Here is a 23090-nt window from a genome sequence, read left to right as displayed (position 1 = left end):
CCGGGGTCTTATGCTTTATACTGGTGGTGAAGACATTGGTTCTGAAAGGATCAACAGCTACGCTGTGTTATATTCAACATAGCACTACCCAGGACACTGACACTACAGGCGTCTCTTCAAGTCTAAGAAGGAAACCATAGCACCAACACAACAGTGCTCTAAGAGGACAATGACAGAAGGCGCTAGAGCGGGACATCAGCAGTTCGACAACCAAACAGGGCTTTCTCTTCCTTGCGGTGTCCTTTAGACCCTGGATACTCATGTCAGTCTTCCAAGAGTTGATTCATAAAATAAAAGTTTAAAAAGTTGAAAATCAGAAGCCAATCCAAGTTTATTTTATTCTTAAAAGATGACATACTACAAGGATTCAAGATCAAAGCTTTTCATCCATTGTCTGAGTTTTAAAACATCTTAGTGCTCCTCTCCACATTATGACATACTTGTTATTTTTCGAAACTCTGCTTTAGTTTATCCACATGACTAACACATTGTCATTTTAATCATTTGGGGGTCCAGATCTTTAAAAACTATAGGAGAGGAATTTCTTTCTAGGATCTTCTACAGCACAGCCTGTGCCCTGCTCTTCACTGTGCCCACCCCATGTCATCTGTGCCCTCCTCTTCACTGTGCCTGACTTATGCCATTTGTCAAGTTACCACGTGTACATAGATTTGTCTCTAAACAGTGAACTTTGTTCCAAAAATATTTTTTTTCTCATTTAGGAATATAAAGCTATTTTGTTTCATTGGTTACAACATTTTTAGTATGTGCCCAACAAACCCCATTCTTGACGTATCTATTTTGAAGTTTACTTAGCATTTATAGCTTCTGATTATTTTATCTAATATTGAATTTTATATTATTTGTCAGGGCTTTCAAACTCCAAGTAATATATTAGGTTCTTAAATTATTGGCAAGTTTGTGAATGTTTTAGCTATAATTAATAGTTGTTTTATTCTCCTATGATGTTAGAATGTGCTATAATTAACTTTTATTTTAAATTTATTATTTCTTGAAATTATACCAGCAGATTTTTATATTTGTTAATATAATATCCAAATGACTCAGAGTTTTCCATTATATTGCCAATAAAATTTTGTTTTATATTCCTGTGTTACAGCTAGGTGAATTTTATTTAATAAAAGAATATTAGTTTGGGGGAAGAACGGCCTCTAGATAACTAGTGGAGTTCTTTCTTTAGAACAGTCTCACGAATTTCCTTTAGTCTGTTTAGCTTTCTGGGAAGAGATTCGGAGCTTTATCTTCTCTAACTTTCATTTCTTATGTTGTCCTTTGCTTTGTGAGGTTCCTAAAAACCTCAAATCATATATAGTAGACATTAGGAGTGTTTTCTTTCAATTTTAATGTGAATTCATCTAAATTTTGCTTTGAATGGCAAATTAAGGCAAATCTCTGTAAGTTTTGGAAGATACTTTCTTTAATTCACTAGTAGGTATTTCATTTAATCAAGTAATATAGTCTATAAAATCCAATGACCTCTCATTGCTAAAATAATTTAATTATTTGACATTTGTTATTGAACCATCCTTGAACTCCTTTAATCAATCATTTCTCACTACATGTATTTAATCTACTATTGCATAAGGTTAGTATTACATATATAATTTTCTAGTGTATTCATAGAGTCAAAAGGATATGCTTAATTTTAAATCATCACAATTGCTTGTTTAGTGTTTATACATGTAAATAAGCTTTTTTACATAATAAATAAGAATTTGCTTATTTTCTGGATCAAATGTTAATTTCTCCCTTTCTGCTGCCTACTAAAGCAACAGCAGTAAGACCAAAGCACCATATTTCTTAAAAGTTTCTTGGAGCCGGGCAGTGGTGGAGCACCCCTTTAATCCCAGCACTTGGGAGGCAGAGGCAGGCGGATCTCTGTGAGTTCGAGACCAGCCTGGTCTACAAGAGCTAGTTCCAGGACAGGCTCCAAAACCACAGAGAAACCCTGTCTCGAAAAACAAAAAAAAAACAAAAAAAAAAAACAAAAAAAAAAAAGGAAAAAGAAAAAGTTTCTTGGAACAGATTTTACTCCATTACTTTGGTATTATGCACATGTACTTATGGAAATACATGATATAATAAAACACTATTTTACTCATAAGAAAGATACTATGAAGCTGAGATGATGTCTTAAATACATAGGGATATATGCAAATCAGTGATAAAGAGACCAAATTGGAAAATAATGAAAGTGAAAAAATAATTTTCAGAAGAAAAAAAAAGAACAAAAGAAAATGGTGTTAACTAAAGACAACATTATTCAAATTCATTAGTAATAAAGTAAGTGAAGACTGAAATAAGAATGAGATATGACTTCATGGCCATGAGGTTTACAAACAATAGAGCTGCACCTTTAAAGGGACACTTTTGCTGCCTCCTCAGTAATATTTATCATAGTCTTCTACTCTGCCATCTAGCAGCTCACTGCTATGGGATCCCATGGAGACACAACTCTGGGATGTAGCCTGCAGAGTTTGTATCTGGTGGCAGAAAACGGAAGTCTACAGTGAGGAGAAGAGCATAAAAATGTAGAGGATTCACACTGCAAAATCTGATTCAGCTGATCTCCAGTGAGCACACACACCCGAAGCAAGGGGAGTAAAGAACTAAGTCCCCAAAGATGGAAGAACATGATGCGTGCAACCAAGGTGATGATACACGAAACTAAAGCATATCTACACAAAGTGCCATGTCTTCTATGGAATTTCAAGCTCGTATATTAAATATATCGGTGCATTCATGGTCTAGGGGGAATGGCAGGAAAAAGAGAGCAGTGATGAACCTTCCCTATACGTTAACATCTATTCAGACATAAACATGTGAAACACGTGGGAACCCTTATGAACCTTTGTGTGCCTGAGCTGAGAGTGCTTGACTGAACCTTCTGCATCTTTGACCAAACACCAAAATGCTAAACATACATCTCTTAGACAGCAGGAACTTCAGCAACCTGGAGATGAAGGTATCCTTGACGCAAGGTAGTGAGCTCTGCTGTAGCCCTGTCTCTTCTCTCTGTGCCTCAGCTCTCTGTTCTGAGAGAAACTGGTGTCTCTTCTACAGTGCCAAACAGCATTTGTGCATTTCCCATTCAGTTGCTCCTTCTGAAGCACCACCTCAGACTGACATTTCCGGGAATCAAGGGAACTTCCAGCTAAGGCTAGCAACTGCTGTAGGCAACATGCTTCAGTTGTTATAGTGCTAAAAGCGGTTTGAGTCTTTCCATTTTGTGACTAATGTGCTATTTCTAGTAGATTTTTCCAAAAGGTGTTCCTATTACAAACGTAAGGGCAGTGTCCTAAAAGGCAGTTTGTACAGTGTATTTTGACTAATCAATGTAAACATTCTAGATTTCATTTCTATTCCTTTTTTAATGATTCATTTGTTTTTATTGCATATGTATGTATGTCTGTGGGAAGGTGTCAGCTCCCCTGGAACTGGAGTTACAGAGAGTTGGGAGCTGCCATGTGAGTACTGGGAATTAAACTTGGGTCTTCTGAAAGAGTAGACAGTGTTCATAACCATGGAGCCATCTCTCCTGCCTCTCTTTACCAGGTCTTCATAAGTCTCTTCCATTCATCCTTTTTTCCTCTTCTTTCCCCTTTGATCCCCCACTTTCCTATTTTTTTTTTGTTCCTTTTTACCACCTCTCCACACTTCAGTCAGTTAACTTCTCTTTCATTTGAAATTTGGAGATAAAAAAGTTAAAAGAATAAAAGGAGAAGAAGGGGTAACCAATGTTTCACAATTTAGCCATTGGCTTGCTCAGTGCTAAGCAGGACATTTAAGTTAAAATCTGATTAGAAAGGCTACCTTGGCACTTGGTACATCCAGCCTTATTCAGTCATGCAACGAGCAAAGATACTAAGGTTTAAAACAGGATGCTCTGTCACCATTGGGTACATGGATCTCCCTTCAGTGAGTCCTTCGAGGGAGGAAGTCTTGTGGAGTATAGAAATAATAAGGACAGAAAATGAGCTCTTGAAAATCCAGCAAGTCATTATAAAACACCCACCATGTAATTAAGCTGTTTGTTTTTATTTTCTTCCCCTATTGGCATTGGTGGGCTGTTCTCTCTTGAGCATCAGGCTGTCAGTGGGACTGCTGGGTGGGGTGAGGGTGTGACCACCAGGCCGACTGCAAAGGATTCATTTTCATGAAATTAAATAAATGATTATTTATATCTTTGTTTTCAGAAAGATAATGAATTGTTCACTGGCTACTCGCTTACCCCTCTGCCTCCATCCTCTTGGTGGGTGTTAAAAAGTTAGGCTTGCCTCCTGTAAATGGTGTTATTAAATCACAGCAAAAGCTCATTTTCAGAGCTTGTTGGGTAGTTGTAAAGACAGCCCCGAGGCTCTCTCTGTGAGCTCCAGAAAAAAAAGTGGTGAGAGGTTTCACAGCTAGTGCTTTTCTCTCTGAAAATATACAGTTGTTTTTTAAACTAAATTTGTTTAGTTATATACGTATGTATTTGCGCCAAAAGAGATCCTGTCATGTTCAAAATCCAACTACACATCCATTTCATCTGTCCGCTTAGAGGATAGCTTCAAGCAGCCTATAGCGAGGAGAAGTTAAAAAGACCTTTTCCTCACCTGGCAGTGGTGGTGCACACCTTTAATCCCAGCACTCGGGAGGCAGAGACAGGTGGATCTCTGTAGGTTCGAGGCCAGCTTGATCTACAGAGCAAGTTCCGGGACAGGCTCTAAAACTACAGAGAAACACTGTCTCGAAAAAACAAAACCAAAACCAAATAAAAAACACAGACTTTCTCCTCTATGAATAGTCAAAACAAACCATTTCCTACTTAGGAGTTTGCAGAACCAGCTCTTAGACAGGTTACTTTTCATGAATGCCTTTTAGCAGCTGTGGGTATAATTTGATAATAATTCCTCCACCTTGTTCACTTAGACCTCCCTTTCACCTAGTTAACCTAGACCAATGTTCCACCTTGTTAAGCTAGACCGTGCCTCCACCTTGTTAAACTAGACTACACCTCCATCTTCTTAACCTAGACCACATGTTTACCTTGTTAAGGTAGACCATGCCTCTAGACCCCTAGATCAAGAACAGTCTTCCAGTAAGCAGCCAGCATTCCTGCAGGTCAAGTTCATTCTCGTCTGTTTATGCATTGCCTACTCTTATCTAATAACTTTCTCAAAAGCTTGCCTCTCTGCCTGCCTGCCTGCCTGCTTTCTTTTATCTTTAAATGAAGCAAACAAACTAGTTTTCTCTGTGCCAAGTTGCCCTTTTATGGAGTATTATAAAAAGTGGCATTCACCTAATTCCTTGTGTTATTCTCTGATCATTTTATGACTTCATTCCGTACTCTTGTAAGGGAGCAAATCTGTCAATTAGTCATTGTTCTTTTAAACAAACAAAAAATTGGTACCTAAGGAAGAGCTGAGAAACTGGAGGTATTGGACAAATACTATTTAACTCATAATTTACAAGTCTGTATGGTCATTGCCTTAATCATTAGAATATTGGTCCCAGGATAAATTTTTAATCTTACAAAGTTGACATCTACATTATAAAATGGGGACTGACCAGCTTCACCAGCAATATCCTTTCCTCCATATAAATTCTTGTGATTAGAATAATACTGGTTCCTAGATATCACAAATGTATACAGAGATCACAATGGGGAAAAGTATTGAGGCCTAATTATCCTTTCACAAATATCATGGAACATTTACTTCAGGATGAACATTCTACAAATGTTTGCATAGGCTCCTGAGAACCTTAGGACACCGTCATGATGATGATGATGATGATGATGATGTGTGTGTGTGTGCGTATGTGTCTATGTATATATCCCTACTTCTGGTTCACATTCACAACACAGATATCTATCTGTTCTTGTTGCTCACAACCAGACTTGTCAGTAGGTCCTAAACCTACAACCGAGGTTATCAGTAGCACCTCAGTAAGCTTCACTGTGCACAGAGGGTGCCTCTTTCCTTCAGTTTGATGGTGCCTTGGGGGCAGTCCTCACTTCCTGCGGCTGAACCTCCATACAACACCAAGGTAAGTAGCAGTCTAAGCCCGTTGCTTCTAAGCTTTCCCCTGGGATGATAATTAGTATGGAGTGAAAGTTTATCAAGCCAATATGTTTTCACTAAATATTTGTGAACTATTACGATTTCAAGTTGGTCCATATTGTACCAGTATAGATTACTTGCTATATTTTAATGTGTGTTTTAGGATCAATCTTCATTTGTATTACCCCATTGCTCCACACTTTAATTGTCTAGTGTCCCATGGTAAATTTGTTATGGATTTCCTATTTGGGTTCTTCTCTAGTGAAGACATTTCTAAAGTATATAAGGCTAAACTTATTAGTAGTTTGTTACAATTCAGGCATTTAATATACTCACCAGTATGTGAATCCCACTCCACAATCAATTTCAGGCATTTTCATCATCTCAGGAAGAAACCTACCTGTTGGTGGCTTTCTTTTATTCTTTGGGAGCCCACTACCCAGCTCCCAAATAAATATATGGAGACTTGCTCTTGCTTATAAATGTTCGACCTTAGCTTGGCTTGTTTCTAGCCAGTTTTTCTAACTTAAATTATCCCATCTCTTTACCTATGTTTTGCTCTAGGCTTTTGCCTTTATTTATTCTATGTATCTTTCTTTCCTTTTTGCTCCATGATCAGCTGTGTGGCTGGCCCTGGTGTCCTCCTCCCCTTCTCTCAAGCTTAGATTTCTCCTCCTATTTATTCTCTTTGCCTGGCAATCCCACCTATCACTCTCCTGCCTAACTATTGGCCATTCAGCTTTTCCTTAGGCCAATCAGGTGTTTTAGACAGGCAAAGTAATACAGCTTCCCAGAGTTAAACACATGCAACATAAAAAAGTGACACATCTTTGCATCATTAAACAAATATTCTATAGCAAAATGCATGTAACACATCTTAAGCTAATATTCCATAGCACCTTCCAATGAACTATCCATGTCATATGTCTTCCCATCCCTCTGAAGAAACCACTTCTCTGCTCTTTTACCAATAGACAGTCCCCTTTTTCCCTTTAGATGAATGGAAAGATGGATTTTTTTTTGTTTTGCAACTGGTTTCTTTGTATACATTCTAAAGATCTGTCCATGTGGTAGCATATATTAGTACTCCATTTACTTTTATTGTCTAATAATGCTCCATTGTATGAACATACCATTTTATTTCTCTGTAAATTGATGATGTTTTTATTGTTTCTAATTTTCTGCTGTGAGGAGTAATACCACTATCAACATTCATTTGTAAGTTTCCATGTGAATAAGTTTGTACTTTTCTTGGGTAAATACAACACTTGGGAGAAATTACTGCAGGGTTATGTGGTAAGATTGTTTAATAATTTGAGAAACTTCTAGGCTGTTTGTAGCATTGTGACTGTACTGTTTTAATCTTTCCAATGGTATATGAGTTCTGTTTTTTCTATCCTTTTATTGTTACTTGTTTTTTAAATCTAGCCATCCTAATTAATGTGAAGTGGAATCTCATTGTAGATTTGAATCTCATTGCAGTCCTCCATAGAGCTAATGATGTTGAACATCTTTTCATATGCTTGTTGCCCATTTTTAAAGGTCCCTGGGAGAAATATCCATCTATTGCAGTGGTTCTCGACTTGTGGGCTGCAGCCCTTTACAGAGAACACCAAGCCTATCTGAAAACACAGATATGTACATTATGATTCAAAACAGAAGCGAAAATACAGACAACATGTAACAATGAAAATAGATTTATGGTTGAGGGTCACTACAACATGAGGAACAACATTAAAGGGTCACAGCATTAGGCAGGTTGAGAACCTCTGAGATGCTGGAGAGATGGTTCTGTGCTTAAGAGCACATACTGCTCTTGCAGAAGATCTAAGTTTGGGTACCAGCACAAACACTGGGTGCCTGACAATCTTTCTTACTGCAGCTCCAAGGAGGTCCAATGACCTCATCTGGTCTCTGAGGACACAACACACAAATGTATAAACCAGTGCAAATACACAAGCAAAATTATCTTTAAAATATATGTCTATTTAAATGCATTTATTTGAGTTATTTATTATTGAATTTCCAGGGTTATTTTAAAATCACCTGTGGATTCAATTGCTTTATCAGATACACACTTACCCTGTGAGCCTGTGAGATATCACTTTTTTATGCACATATTTACGATTCTGATCATGTTTAATTCTCTTATGATTTCAGTGTCATATCTAAGAATACCTTGACAAATCCAAGGTCAAGAAGATGAACTATTCAACCCTTCTAAAAGTTTATATTTTCAGTGCCTACAGTAGATTTTTAATTATCATGTCTTTTTTTTTGGTGGATTTTGAGTGAACCTTCATATAAGGAATAAGGCAAGAGTACAATTGTCTTGTTTCTTTCTCTTTTTCTTCCTTCTTTTTTCTTTTTGTATGTTAGCATCAGGGTTTTTTTTTAGCATCACTTAAAAATTTTATATTCATTTATTTTTATGTGTATAGGTGTATTGCCTCTGAGTATGTCTATAGACCACATGCATGACTGGGGTCCACACAGACCCAAGAATTGAGTTTCCCAGAACTGGGGACACACAGATGCCATATGGATGGTAGTAGTCAATCTCAGGTCTTCTGGAAGAACAACCAGTACTTTTAACTGCTAGTCCATTTCACCAAGCCCCCACCTTCAGTTTTGAAAAATGAGTTAGTTAGATGTAAGACTTTTATTGACAGTTTTGTTTTTGGAGTCCTTCTGGGCTCCTCTGTGTCCACAGACAACAGATGTTAATTTTGGTGAGGTCCTTTGTAAGTGATGCAGGTTTCTTTTTCAAGATTTTTACCTTGGATGACATTCTCTGTTCTTACTTGATGTCTCTGTATAGATGGAGTGTTCTTTCCCTGCCACCAGTCCTATGTAACCAAACACAGGCTTATATTGATTACAAATGATCAGCTGATAGCTCAGGCTTTTTGCTAACTAGCTCTTACAACCCAAACTAACCCATTTCTATTAATCTATGTATTGTCACATGACTCGTGGATTACCTGTCCTCCATCATGCCTTGCTCCCTCTGTGTCTCCAGGTGACTCCCTTGACTCCACCCATCCTCATCCCAGCATTCTATTTCAGGTTGTCTTGGCCAATTGCTTCTTGCTCAGCTATTGGCCAATCAGCTTTTTATTAGCAATGACAGCAATACATATTTACAGTGTACAAAAGGCTTATTCCTCAGCATTTTTCTCTTTTTGTCTAATTATAAAGGAAGATTTTTAAATTTAACATAGTAAAATTATGTACAATAAAAACAGTTATAAAGTAAGAATCCCAGCCATAATATTCAGGTTTTTTTTTTTTTTTTGCACTTGGCAAAAATCAGAGAAAATGTTCTTGTATCTATCTTATCTTTGTGAATCCAAAGTTATGTCATTTTATCATAACTAGGGAAAGCTATAAGTTTAACTAGTTGGCCTTTCAATCTATCAAAGACTTCAGAAAAATGAAATGTTACCTAATGACAAGGTTATCAGGCTACCTGGACAGTCACCGAAATTTGCTCTGTAATATTGGGGCATCCAACTCTGGCCTACATGCCTAGCACATCTGAAATACTTTCCTGTGAAGCAAGAAATTTTGAAGGACTGTCCTACCTTGTCTTGGCAAAGTCTGACAGATGCCTTCCTTGTGTCCTGTTGGTTTGATTTGTATAATAACTTTCAGCAGTTGAGGCAAGGGGAGTTTCTTTGCCCACATGGCTAACTTTTTCCATAAAGAAAACAAACTTCATATCAATATTCTTCAATGTCCATCATCTTCTCTGAAATGCTGCCAGGAGCCTATATATCTCACTGTCATGAAAAACCTTAGGTTATTAAGCATATAAAATGCCACATTCTGTAGGTCTTTAAAGTATTTAAAAACCATGTGTCTAAATGTATTTGTTTATGACATTGAAAACATATTTAACATGACTATAAGTGTGCTAGTTATGGTTGATTATAAGCTGTATTTCTAAATTATGCTAAATAATTTTAAATTAATTTAATTTTCAAGGACTATAAATTTACATTGCATTGTTAAATTAGCTGCATAGGTATAATGCATTAAACAAGAGTATAAATGTATGTACAATGTGTTCTAACAAAAATAACCTTAAATTTGCATCAATATGCATAATATCTTAAAGAGTACAAACATATATATATACATATATATATATTAACCTTAAATTTGAATTAATATACAAAAATTATACCTGTTTAAATTTTTAAGACTAATAGTTGACTTTTAGGTTTGAAAGTAGATTCAATAATCTACATTTTTATCCTATCATTTCCATATCCTATCCCTTTTTTCTTTCAAAACAGATCTTTGAATTTAACTCCTTTGTTTAGCTTTTTTACTGACTATGACCAATATCAATTTGTAACCAACCCTCCTTAAATGATTACAAACATCCATAACCATATGTTTGAGAATGTGGACATTGCTTTCTAGACTACTTCCTGTTGTTTGTGGGTGCTGTCATCTTTGGGGGAATCTTGAGAAAATTAGGATAATAATGAAGTCCCAGCTGAGGTAATCTGTGATGCTGGACCATCTCAGCTAGCAGCCTTGAAGTTGTTCTAGATGTTGGATCACCTGTGCCTTCAATTTTAATTGGTGTCTGGGTCTCTACATAAACTTTTAAAGGTACCATACATATCTACACTAATACAAATAAAGACTGTGTATTGCACATAAGTCAGCCAAAGATTATTTTTTAAGTGTTTGAGCAGGTAAACTATACATCATATGTGTTGTAGCTCTTTTAAGTTTATTTATGTTTGTAGCCAGAATTTTCAGGGGGGGGGCCTTTCTCAATAAAACTTGATTTTTGTGAATCAACAGTCTCTTGTTTCCTGTAGATATTAAAATATAACATCTCTCCAAAGCAAAATACCTTTGGACTTAAATTTTGAAGTCAAGATATTTTAAAAATATATAAGGTTTGCTTAATCCAGCAGCCTTTATAACCAAATGTCTCTTAGCAGTTATTTCTCCTTTTCCTCAGCTTTCAAAAAAAGGGGGAGGGGAGATCTGATCTCGGCACCAGGAGAGCCATCATTGGGGTGAGTTTTGGACCCGGGACAGCAGCCTGAGACAGGGAACTCAGACTTTCCTTCTCCTCCCTATACTTCCTGGGCTTCCTGCTGGGCCTATACTCCCAGCATACTGCCTCTCTCTTCCTATCCCACCCAGCTTGCATCCAGAACCCTCCCCCTTCTGCCTTCCTTCCCTCTTCGAGGTGCTGGGGCCCAATCCTGAGGGCAACCTAGTGGCCGGAGCTCCTTTGTTTCAATACCCTGCCTGCAGCAAGCAAGGTAGGCGCTTTGTTTACAAGCCACCCAACCACCACGGAGATCTGATCTCGGCACCAGGAGAGCCATCACTGGGGAGTGCCATCACTGGGAAGATACATCAGTAGGCAAGAAGATCTGATCCTGTAAAAGAAGATCCATGGGGAAGCATTCAGAGGAAGAGATGGGCAGGCATCAATGCAAGAATTCACCCAACAATCTGAAAAACAACATGAAACCACCAGAACCCAGCGACCTCACAACAGGAGGACAGGAACACCTTAATCAAGAAGAAGGAGAAAAAAATTGACTTTATGAAAGTGATTGACACCCTTAAACAGCATGTAAAAAAAATGCCCTTATCGAAATGGATGAGAAGTATAACAGAAAGTTTGAAGAATTGAATAAATCAGTGAATGATACCCTAGGAAACCAAGGAAAAACAATCAAACAGATAATGGAAACAGTTTAAGACTTGAAAACTGAAATGGAGGCAAAAAGAAAACACAAACAAAGGGCCGGCTGGACATGGAAAATCTAGGTAAACAAAGAGACTACAGAAACAAGCTTAACCAGCAGAATACAAGAGATAGAAGAAAGAATCTCAGATTCTGAAGATAACATAGAGAAAATAAACACACTGATCAAAGAAAACTGCAAGTCCAACAAACTCTCATCACAAAACATCCAGGAAATATGGGACACAATAAAAAGACCAAACTTAAGAATAATTGGAGTAGAAGAAGGAGAAGTGCAGCTCAATGATCCAGAAAATATATTTAATAAAATTATAGAAGAAAACTTTCCCAACCTAAAGAAAGATGTACCTATAAAGGGTCAAGAAGCATACAGAACACTGAATAGGCTGGATAAAAAAATAACATCCCTCGCCATATAATAATCAAAACACAAAGCATACAGAATAAAGAAAGAATATTAAGAGCTGCAAAGGAAAAAGGCCAAGTTAGTTATAAAGTTAAACCTATAAGACTTACACCTGGCTTCTCTATGGAAACCATGAAAGCCAGAAGGTCCTGGATAGATGTACTGCAGAAACTAAGAGACTATGGATGCAAGCCCAGACTACTATACCCAGCCAAGCTTTCATTCACTATAAATGGAGAAAACAAAATTTTCCAGGATAAAAACAAATTTAAACAATACATAGCCACAAATCCAGCCTTACAGAAAGTAATAGGAGGAAAATCACTAACCAAGGAGTCCAACAATGACCACAATAACTGAGACATCTAGAGACCCTTCACCAGCGCAACTCAAAGAAGGGAAACACACAAACTCTACTAATAAAAAAGTGACCGGAGTTAACAACCACTGGTCATTAATATCACTTAATGTCAATGGGCTCAACTCACCTATAAAAAGGCACAGGCTAAGAGATTGGATACGAAAACAGGATCCAACATTCTGTTGTTTACAAGAAACACACCTCAACCACAAAGACAGGAGCCTACTCAGAGTAAAGGGATGTGAAAAGGTTTATCAAGCAAATGGACCTAAGAAAAAAGCAGGTGTGGCCATACTAATTGCTAACAAAGTTGACTTCAAACTTAAATCAATCAGAAGAGATGGAGAGGGGCATTTTATACTCATAACAGGAAGAATTCATCAGGATGAAGTCTCAATCCTGAATATCTATGGCCCTAATATAAAAGCACCCACATACGTAAAAGAAACATTACTAAAACTCAAGGCAGCCATTAAACCGCACACACGAATAGTAGGAGACCTCAACACTCCTCTCTCACCAATGGACAGGTAAATCAGACAGAAACCTAACAGAGAAATTAGAGAATTAATGGAGGTAATGAATCAATTGGACTTAACAGACATCTATAGAATATTCCACCCAAATAGGAAAGAATATACCTTCTTCTCTGCAGCTCATGGAACCTTCTCGAAAATTGACCACATTCTCGGTAAGAAAGCAAACTTCCACAGTTACAAAAAAAAAATATTAGTAACCAACTGTGTCTTATCAGATCACCATGGATTAAAGTTAGAATTCAACAACAATGCTACTCCCAGAAAGCCTACAAACTCATGGAAACTGAACAGTCAACTACTGAACCGCACCTGGATTAAGGAAGAAATAAAGAAAGAAATGAAAGTCTTCCTTGAATTCAATGAAAATAAAAGAAACAACATACTCGAAATTATGGGACACTATGAAAGCAGTCCTAACAGGAAAGTTCATAGCACTAAGTGCCCACTTAAAGAAAACAGAAAGCACACATTGGAGACTTAACAGTCCACCTGAAAGCTCTAGGAAAAAAGAAGCAGACTCACCTAGGAGGAGTAGAAGACTGGAAATAATCAAACTGAGGGCTGAAATCAACAAAATAGAAACACAGAAAACAATCCAAAGAATCAATGAAACAAAAAGCTGGTTCATGGAGAAAATCAACAAGATTGATAAATCCCTATCCAAACTAATCAAACGGCAGAGAGAGAATATGCAAATTAATAAGATCAGAAATTAAAAGGGGGACATAACCACAGACACAGAGGAAATTCAGAGAATCATTAGATCTTACTACAAAAGCCTGTAGGCCACAAAACTGGAAAATGTAAAGGAAATGGACACTTTTTTTAGATAAATACAATATACCAAAGTTAAACCAGGACCAGGTGAACAATCTAAATAGACTTGTTAGTCGTGAAGAATTAGAAGATGTTATCAAAAACCTCTCTACCAAAAAAAGCCCAGGACCAGATGGTTTCAATCCGGAATTCTACCAGAACTTCCAAGAAGACCTGATACCTATACTCCTTAATGTATTTCACAATATAGAAACAGAAGAGTCATTACCAAATTCCTTTTATGAAGCTACAGTTACTCTGATACCAAAACCACACAAAGACTTAACCAGGAAAGAGAACTACAGGCCAATCTCACTCAGGAACATCGATGCAAAAATTCTAAACAAAATACTGGCAAACCGAATCCAAGAACACATTAGAAAAATTATCCATTATGATCAAGTAGGCTTTGTCCCAGAGATGCAGGCCTGGTTCAACAAATGAAAATCTATCAATGTAATTCATCATATAAATAAACTGAAAGAAAATAACCATATGATCATTTCTTTAGATGCTGAAAAATCATTTGACAAAATTCAACATCCCTTTATGATAAAAAGTCTTGGAGAGATTAGGGATACAAGGGTCATACCTAAATATAATAAAAGCTATATACAGCAAGCCGACAGCTAACATCAAATTAAACGGAGAGAAACTCAAAGCCATCCCACTAAACTCAGGAACACGGCAAGGCTGTCCACTCTCACCATACCTCTTCAATATAGTGCTTGAAGTTCCAGCAATAGCAATAAGACAACATAAGGGGATCAAGGAGATTCGAATTGGAAAGGAAGAAGTTAAACTTTCGTTATTTACAGATGATATGATAGTGTATATAAGCGACCCCCAAAACTCCACCAAAGAACTTTTACAGCTGATAAACACGTTTAGCAATGTGGCAGGATACAAGATCAACTCCAAAAAATCAGTTGCCCTCTTATACACAAAGGATATGGAAGCAGAGAGGGAAATCAGAGAAGCTTCACCTTTCACGATAGCCACAAACAGCATAAAATATCTTGGGGTAACTGTAACCAAGGAAGTGAAAGATCTATTTGACAAGAACTTTAAGGCATTGAAGAAAGAAATTGAAGAGAATACCAGAAAATGGAAGGACCTCCATTGCTCATGGATTGGGAGGATCAACATAGTAAAAATGGCAATTCTACCAAAGGCAATTTATAGATTCAATGCAATCCCCATCAAGGTCCCATCAAAATTCTTCACAGATCTTGAGAGGACAATTATCAACTTTATATGGAAAAACAAAAAACCCAGGATAGCCAAAACAATCCTATACAATAAAGGATCTTCAGAAGGCATTACCATCCCTGACTTCAAACTCTACTACAGAGCTACAGTAATGAAAACAGTGTGGTACTGGCATAAAAACAGAGAAGTCGACCAATGGAATCATATAGAAGACCCGGATTTTAACCCACAAACCTATGATCACCTCATTTTTGATAAAGAAGCTAAAAGTATACAATGGAAGAAAGAAAGCATCTTCAACAAATGGTGCTGGCACAACTGGATGTCAACCTGTAGAAGAATGAAAATAGACCCATATCTATCACCATGCACAAAACTCAAGTCCAAATGGATCAAAGACCTCAATATCAGTCCAAACACACTGAACCTGATAGAAGAGAAAGAGGGAAGTACCCTACAACAGATGGGATCAGGAGATCACTTCCTATGTATAACCCCAGCAGCACAGACATTAAGGGCAACATTGAATAAATGGGACCTACTAAAACTGAGAAGCTTCTGTAAAGCAAAGGACAATGTCACTAAGACAAAAAGGCAACCCACTGACTGAGAGAAGATCATCACCAACCCCACGACAGACAAAAGTCTGATCTCCAAAATATATAGAGAACTCAAGAAACTAGACGTTAAAATGCTAATTAACCCAATTAAAAAATGGGGCACTGAACTGAACAGGTAATTCTCAACAGAAGAAGTTCAAATGGCCAAAAGACACTTAAGGTCATGCTCAACCTCTTTAGCGATCAGGGAAATGCAAATCAAAACAACTTTGAGATATCATCTTACACCTGTCAGAATGGCTAAAATCAAAAACACCAATGACAGCCTTTGCTGGAGAGGCTGTGGAGGAAGGGGTACCCTCATCCATTGCTGGTGGGAATGCAATCTTGTGCAACCACTTTGGAAGTCAGTGTTTCGGTTTCTCAGGAAATTAGGGAACAACCTACCCCTGAACCCAGCAATGCCACTCTTGGGAATATACCCAAGAGATGCCCAATCATATGACAAAAGCATTTGTTCAACTATGTTCATAGCAGTATTATTTATAATAGCTAGAACCTGGAAACAACCTGGATGTCCTTCAATGGAAGAATTGATGAAGAAAGTGTGGAATATATACACATTAGAGTACTACGCTGCGGTAAAAAACAATGACTTCTCAAATTTTGCATGCAAATGGATGGAAATAGAAAACACTATCCTGAGTGAGGTAACCCAGACCCAAAAAGATGAACATGGAATGTACTCACTCATAATTGGTTTCTAGCCATAAATAAAGGTCACGGAGTCTATAATTTGTGATCCTAAAGAAGCTAAATAAGAAGGTGAATCCAAAGAAAAACATATAGTTATCCTCCTGGCTATGGGAAGTAGACAAGATTGCCGGGCAAAAAATTGGGATCTTGGGGGTGGGGTGGAGTGGGGGTAAGGGGAGATGGGGAGAGAAAAGTGAGAAGGGGAAGATGTGGGGAACTTGGGGAAACAGGATGATTGGGATAAAGGATGGTTGGATAGGGGCGCAGGGAAGCACAAATCTTAGTTAAGGGAGCCATCTTAGTGTTGGCAAGAGACTTGAACCTAGAGCGGCTCCCAGGAGCCCAAGGCGATGTCCCCAGTTAGTTCCTTGGGCAGATGAGGATAGGGAACCTGAAACGACCCTATCCTATGGCAATACTGATGAATATCTTGCATATCATCATAGAACGTTCATCTGGTGATGGATGGAGATAGAGACAGAGACCCACACTGGAGCCCTGGACTGAGCTCCCAAGGTCCCAATGAGGAGCAGAAGGAGGGAGAACATGAGCAAGAAAGTCAGGACCACGAGGGGTGCACCCACCCACTGAGACAGTGGGGCTGATCTATTGGGAGCTCACCAAGGCCAGCTGGACTGTGACTGTAAAATCATGGGATAAAACCGGACTCTCTGAACATGGCGAACAATGAGGGCTGATGAGAAGCCAAGGACAATGGCATGGGGTTTTGATCCTACTTCAAGTTCTGGCTTTGTGGGAGCCTAGCCAGTTTGGATGTTCACCTTCTTAGACCTGGATGTAGGGGGGAGGACCTTGGACTTTCCACAGGGCAGGGAACCCTGACTGCTCTTTGGACTGGAGAGGGAGGGGGAGAGGAGTGGCGGGACTGGGAGAGGGACGGGAGGAGGGGGAGGGAAATGGGAGGCTGGGAGAAGGCAGAAACTTTTTTTTTCAATAAAAAATAAGAATGCCCGCCTTATTTTGCTTATTTATAGCCAGCTTTTCATAACTTAAATTATCCCATCTACCTTGCTTCTGTGCTTTTATCTTTCTTTATTCTGCATACTTTTCTTTACTTGTTACTCCATGGATAGCTTTGTAACTGAGTGATATGTATTATCTCTGCCTGACAGCCCCACCTATTCTTCCTCCTGCTTTTCTGTTCAGCACCTTATTGGACGAATTGGATGTTTTAGACAGTCAACGTAACACAGTTTCCCAGAGTTAAACAAGTGCAATATAAATGAATGCAACACATCTTAAAATAATATTCTATGACAAGACTTTCTCTAGGATTGGTTTTTTTTATTTGATTGATTGTCAGATTGGTTACTTACAGAATGATTTTTTTTGTTTTTTATAGAATCTTTTTTATTAATACTTTATAAATATTAGGAATCAAAATTTCCACTTCCTCCTTTTCTCCCATTTCCCTCCCACTCCTCCACTTACCCTTCCCTCTCCCCCTCCAGTCCTAAGAGAGGGCAGGGTACCCTGCCCTGTGGGAAGTCTAAGGCCCTGCCCCCTCCATCCAGGCTTAGGAAGGCATGGCTGACAATTGGGGCAGACTGAGAAGCCAATGATAATAGCACTGGGATTTGTCTCTACTGCATGTACTGGCTTTTTGGGATCCTAATCTATTTGGTTACTGAATGTTCCCTTCTATTCAGTGTTTTGTCTCTGGGCCTCATCCTCAGGGACTCACACCAATGAGCAGGCCCATAGTCACTTCGGGATAATTATGGCATTGGTAGGATTACTTTTCTCTGACCACACTCAGTTTTTAAGCTCTACTAATGAACAAATTGTTATTGTTTTCAATGATGTCCTGAGATACAAATTACTCTACAGATGATTCCATTCTTCTCTGGGAACAGTAGTATTTGAACTCAGTGTTGATTTTCATTTTGGTCCTCAGAGTGCTGTTCCCAGACATTTTTCATGGTTCTTCTCTGCAAACACCTCAGCCTGGTTTCTTTTATAAGCTAAATCTGCTCCCAATATTTATAGAAGCTTTTACTATGCTGTTGCTTCCCCACTAGAATATAGACGCTGCTTTTTTCTGTAAAATTTTTAATTAAAATATAGTTACATCATTTCCCCTCTCTTTCCTTCCCTCTAAGCCTTTCCACATTCCCTTTCTTCTCTCTCAAATTCATGCCCTCTATTTCTCTAATTATTTTTACATGTGTATGTATATACAAATGCATGTATGTAATTTCTTAATACATAAATATGACCCATTCAGTCCATGTATGTACATGATTTTCAGTCTATTTACTTGTACATATAAGATTTCAACGCTGACCACTTGGTATTGGATAATCAACTGGTATTTGTAACCCCAGGAAAGATGATTTCTCCCACTCTCAGTGTTCCTTAGTTGCCTGTAATCTTTTGTCTATGACTGAGGTCACAGGAGCTCTTCTCATTCTGTGTTAACATGGAATGTACACACATACATACATATATATTATGTGCAATTTTGGTAGGTAGATAATATAGTCCCTTAATTTTTTTTTCAGACATCCTTACTGCCTTGTCCCTAGTGAATGCCCACACTCCCCCTTTCTCCCATATTTCCTTCAGGTCACCTGTATCCTATCCTTCTCTATTGCTCCCTGTTTTTTTTTTTTTTTTCGGGTATCAGCTGTTACATTTGGGTACATACTCTTGCCTGAAGTTACCTTAGTGTACGTCCTCTCACCTGAAGGTTTGGAGCTAGGAACTACAGATGAGAGAGAACACACAACATTTCTTTCCTCACTTACCGTGATCTCTCTCAGTTTCATCCATTTACCTGCAAGTTTCATGACTTAGGCTTGACTTTGTTTACTCGTGGTCACAAAAGAAATCAGTTCCTTGGGGTGAGAGGAGCCATGGGTTTTTATAGCTTATTTTTTGGTTGTGTTTTGTTTTTCTCAAGCAAAATCTAAGAGAAAGAACACTGAACTATTGGGCTTGGGCAAAGATAATCCCTTTGTAACAGCAGCCTTCACTTCAGTAGACAAGAGCCTCCATGGATGTTGCAGGAGGGCCTACTTGTTCATCCTGGTCACTCAACTAGCTTAGCCCCAAAATAACCACAGAGAAGCTGTATTTAACAGTTTCTTATTGGCTAATTCTTACATCTTAATTTAACCAATTTCTATTCATTTGTGTATCACTGCATGAGAGTGGCTTACTGGGTAAAATTTCCTGCATATGTCTCTGACAGATCCATGGCATCTCTCTCTCTTTCCTTCTCCCAGCGTTCTGCCTAGCTGTCCCAACCAAGCTAAGTTCTTCCCTACCAACAAGCCAAGGTATTTTCTTTATTATCCAATGAAAGCAACACATAGAAGGACCTTCTACACCCTACACCACATGGAGGAAGTAGGAGGAAGGTACTAGAAACCAGAAGTTTTCTTAGTCTTCTTTTGGAAAAAGTGATTCAGGTCTTAGTATTTTGAAAAGTCTGCTCAGGTAGATACCCCATAAAACAAAAGTGCTGTGAACTCAGAAAAACTCCTGCCTCTCAGAGAGAATGGCTGGGACTAAGCTGCAGGGGCAGAAACAGTGGAGGAAGAGGCTGAACTCGTGCTTCTCCAAGAAAGCAGCCCGCCCTGCTCTGTCGTTTGGAGAGAAACTTCTTTCTCGCTGAGCCAAAAGTGGGAACACTTGCAACTAATATATTTCAGTAGCTGCCCCAGGCAGGTGTTTCCTCGCAGACTCTTCCCTGTGGAAAATTCTCTGGGAACTTTCTTTCTTTTGATAGCTTCCCCAATCTCACTGAGGAGCAGCCAACACAGCCCCTCCTGCACTCGTGGTAGAAGTTGTTCTGCTAGCCCATTTCAATAATTTTTGTTTTTAGAAGCTCCGGAGTTTGAATTGAAAACCATTAAGAAGATAAAATAAGTACTGAATCCCAGATGTGGCCACAGAGCCCACTGAGTGAGTCTACCTTGTGATCTTCATGGATTAAGACAAACTAGTTATTTCTCCTCGTTCTCATCCTCTTTCTTATTCATCTTTCCTTTCTCCTCCTCTTTCTCCTTCTCCTTCTCCTTCTCCTTCTCCTTCTTCTTCTTCTTCTTCTTCTTCTTCTTCTTCTTCTTCCTCTTTCTTCTTCACCTCTTCTTTTTCTTCTCCTTCTCCTCCTTCTCTTCCTCCTCCTTCTCTTCCTCCTTCTTCTTTTCTTCCTCTTCCTCCTCTTCTTTTCTATTCTTTAGTTTGCTTCTCAAACCACTTATATTTGATTCACTAGCCTATTATTTTGTGGGCATTCCAATGACAAGTAAGAGATCACCACCTAAGTTCTCCTGAACTGAATATAGTTATAAAATATGAAGTAATCCAACACTAGCTCTGGGTGATAGGTATCACATAAAATCAGTCCAATCACCTGCCATTTACCATAGATGATTTTTCAGACTGTACTATCCCAGAAGTTTTTGCAAGTGTGGTCTTCTATTTGAAGATGGATGGCACCTGACAATGAGCAATTCTTGGTTTCTCCACACTTTTGCTCCTCACTCTAGCTATCCACCCCTCCATTTCTCCTAGCGTAAACTAGCAGTTAGGACCATCGGTTTAGTCTATAGTCTTGTCTTCTGTCTGAATTGTCACATTCTTCTTATACCTGTATCCCTGGTGTCTTAACTCAGGTACATTTTCCTCCTAGCTCAAAAAAGCCATCCTCATCCTCAAATGAGATGTATGTGAGAGCTGGTTACATCCTCACTGTGTGGGATTAGTCAGTTGCTCTATAGCCCAGTTATGAAAAATAATAACTCTTCATATGAAACGAAACAGCAATAGACAATAGTGTATAAAAACCAAGTCGAATTCATAGTATTGACAGAAGAGTAAAGAACTTAGACAAAACTTGAAAGTATTTAGGCACTGACCTTTGAAGTCATTGATGCTGGAAAGAACAACACTAGCTAAAATGTACTGCTTACACTGGTCCATGGTATATGCATTGAGTGGTACACTTATGACCACCCAGCTCTATCAAAAAAAAATCCAATCTGCTCAGCTTAATAACAGCCAACATTAATTATTTGATTGATTAATTGATGATCTCATCCCATAAGTGTTTAGCCAGTTATTGCCACAAAGGAGAGAAGGTAAATTTTTCGAGAGAAAGTCAAATTAAGCTAAACTCCATTCCCTAAATAATTAGGACGGAATCTAGTTTTATCCCTAAAATATGCGGGGGCAGGACAAGAATAGATATGAAGCCCTATATGTGATGTGTCTCATATTTAAAAGTCAAACCAAGTACACAAGTTGTTGCCTTAGAAACCACACCTTTATAGAATTCTAAAGCCCAGGCCATTTTCACACTTTTGGGAGTTCCCTACAAAGTCTTGGGATAGATGTCCTGTAGAGCAGGCCTTCCCCATTTTCTCTTTGTCTCCCCTCCATTTTACCATGTTGCATAAGGAGTCCTAGTTTACTTACCCACACTAACCCCCTTTCAGTGCATGAGTGTTAGTTAGTTAATTTGGAGTCACAGTGAGATATTTGGGATCCTCCTATCTCCTGTGCCTTCTGAGAGGGAACCCTGTTTGCTTGGCTTTGGAGAGTCTAATTCTGACAAGAACCATATGGCACTAGAAGAGTGAGCTCATCCATGATCTTCTGAAGCACACGTGAAGCAAAGGTTTTCTCTCCCATACTCAAGGGAAGTACTGGTTCTGAGTGCTGCTTGTTTAACGCACACAGGAGTCATTAGCTCTTCATTGCTGTTCACATACATGAATACGGACTCCAGCTGAACTCTGAGTGTGTTCCATTAAAAACCTAGTATCAGTAAGATAATTTTAGTGATGAATTTTCCTTCCTCCATGGACGCTTTAAGCTTCTTCCCCATGAGAAGTATTAGGAGTCACACAGAATTGGAGTGCGTTCCTGCTATTCTATGTAGCTTTCCCAACCATTTCACTTTGCTTTTTTTGAGACAACGTCATCCTGTGTACTTTAGACCAGACTCTAAAAATCCTCCTTCCCTCAGCAAACCCAACTTCCAAACGATTTTCATTAAGAATTTTATTTTATTTTAATGAGCTGTAGCAACTATAACTTTTAAAATAGAAATCTCTGAAGATAAAGTCTGTGTTATTAATAGTGTTTTGTCTTTACTTCATTGCTCAAGGCTTTTTATAGTGGATGCTGTTGGAAGTGCTGTTAATATTGCAGCAGTTGTGAATCATAGATTAATAGTGAAACGTTTCTTTAAGAGTATAGCACAATGCAACTATGGGTGTACTTTTGGGTTTCCTGGTTTTGTGACCAAGGAGTAGCTACTTTGAATAAACTGGAAAAAAATTATTTATTGCCTCTGACTCTCATTCTTTGGGTAAGGAAGCATGCTTGGAGGCTTAAGAAGGGTTGGGAGTAGACAGAGGGTGAAGAGGGCTGGCCATCACAAACACAGAGGCATCCACAGAGGGGCCTCCCATGATCAGAGTGTTCATCTACAGTGGAGAAGCAAGGAGGGTCAGTGGATTGAGTTGTCAGTTAGCTGGAGCCTCTGCTCTGCTGAGAAATGAGAAGGAAGGAGGTCAGTTCTCCCTGGGGCAAGTGGGGAAATAAGATATCATTCTGAATGTCAGTTCTTCTGCAGCCTAATT

The sequence above is a fragment of the Microtus oregoni genome, unplaced genomic scaffold (genome assembly GCF_018167655.1).
Source record: "Microtus oregoni isolate MIOR12 unplaced genomic scaffold, Mior012 000019F_ref0000042, whole genome shotgun sequence".
Taxonomy (NCBI): Eukaryota; Metazoa; Chordata; class Mammalia; order Rodentia; family Cricetidae; genus Microtus; species Microtus oregoni.
The sequence above is the reverse complement of the archived record's forward strand: the minus strand, read 5'-3'. Positions refer to the sequence as shown.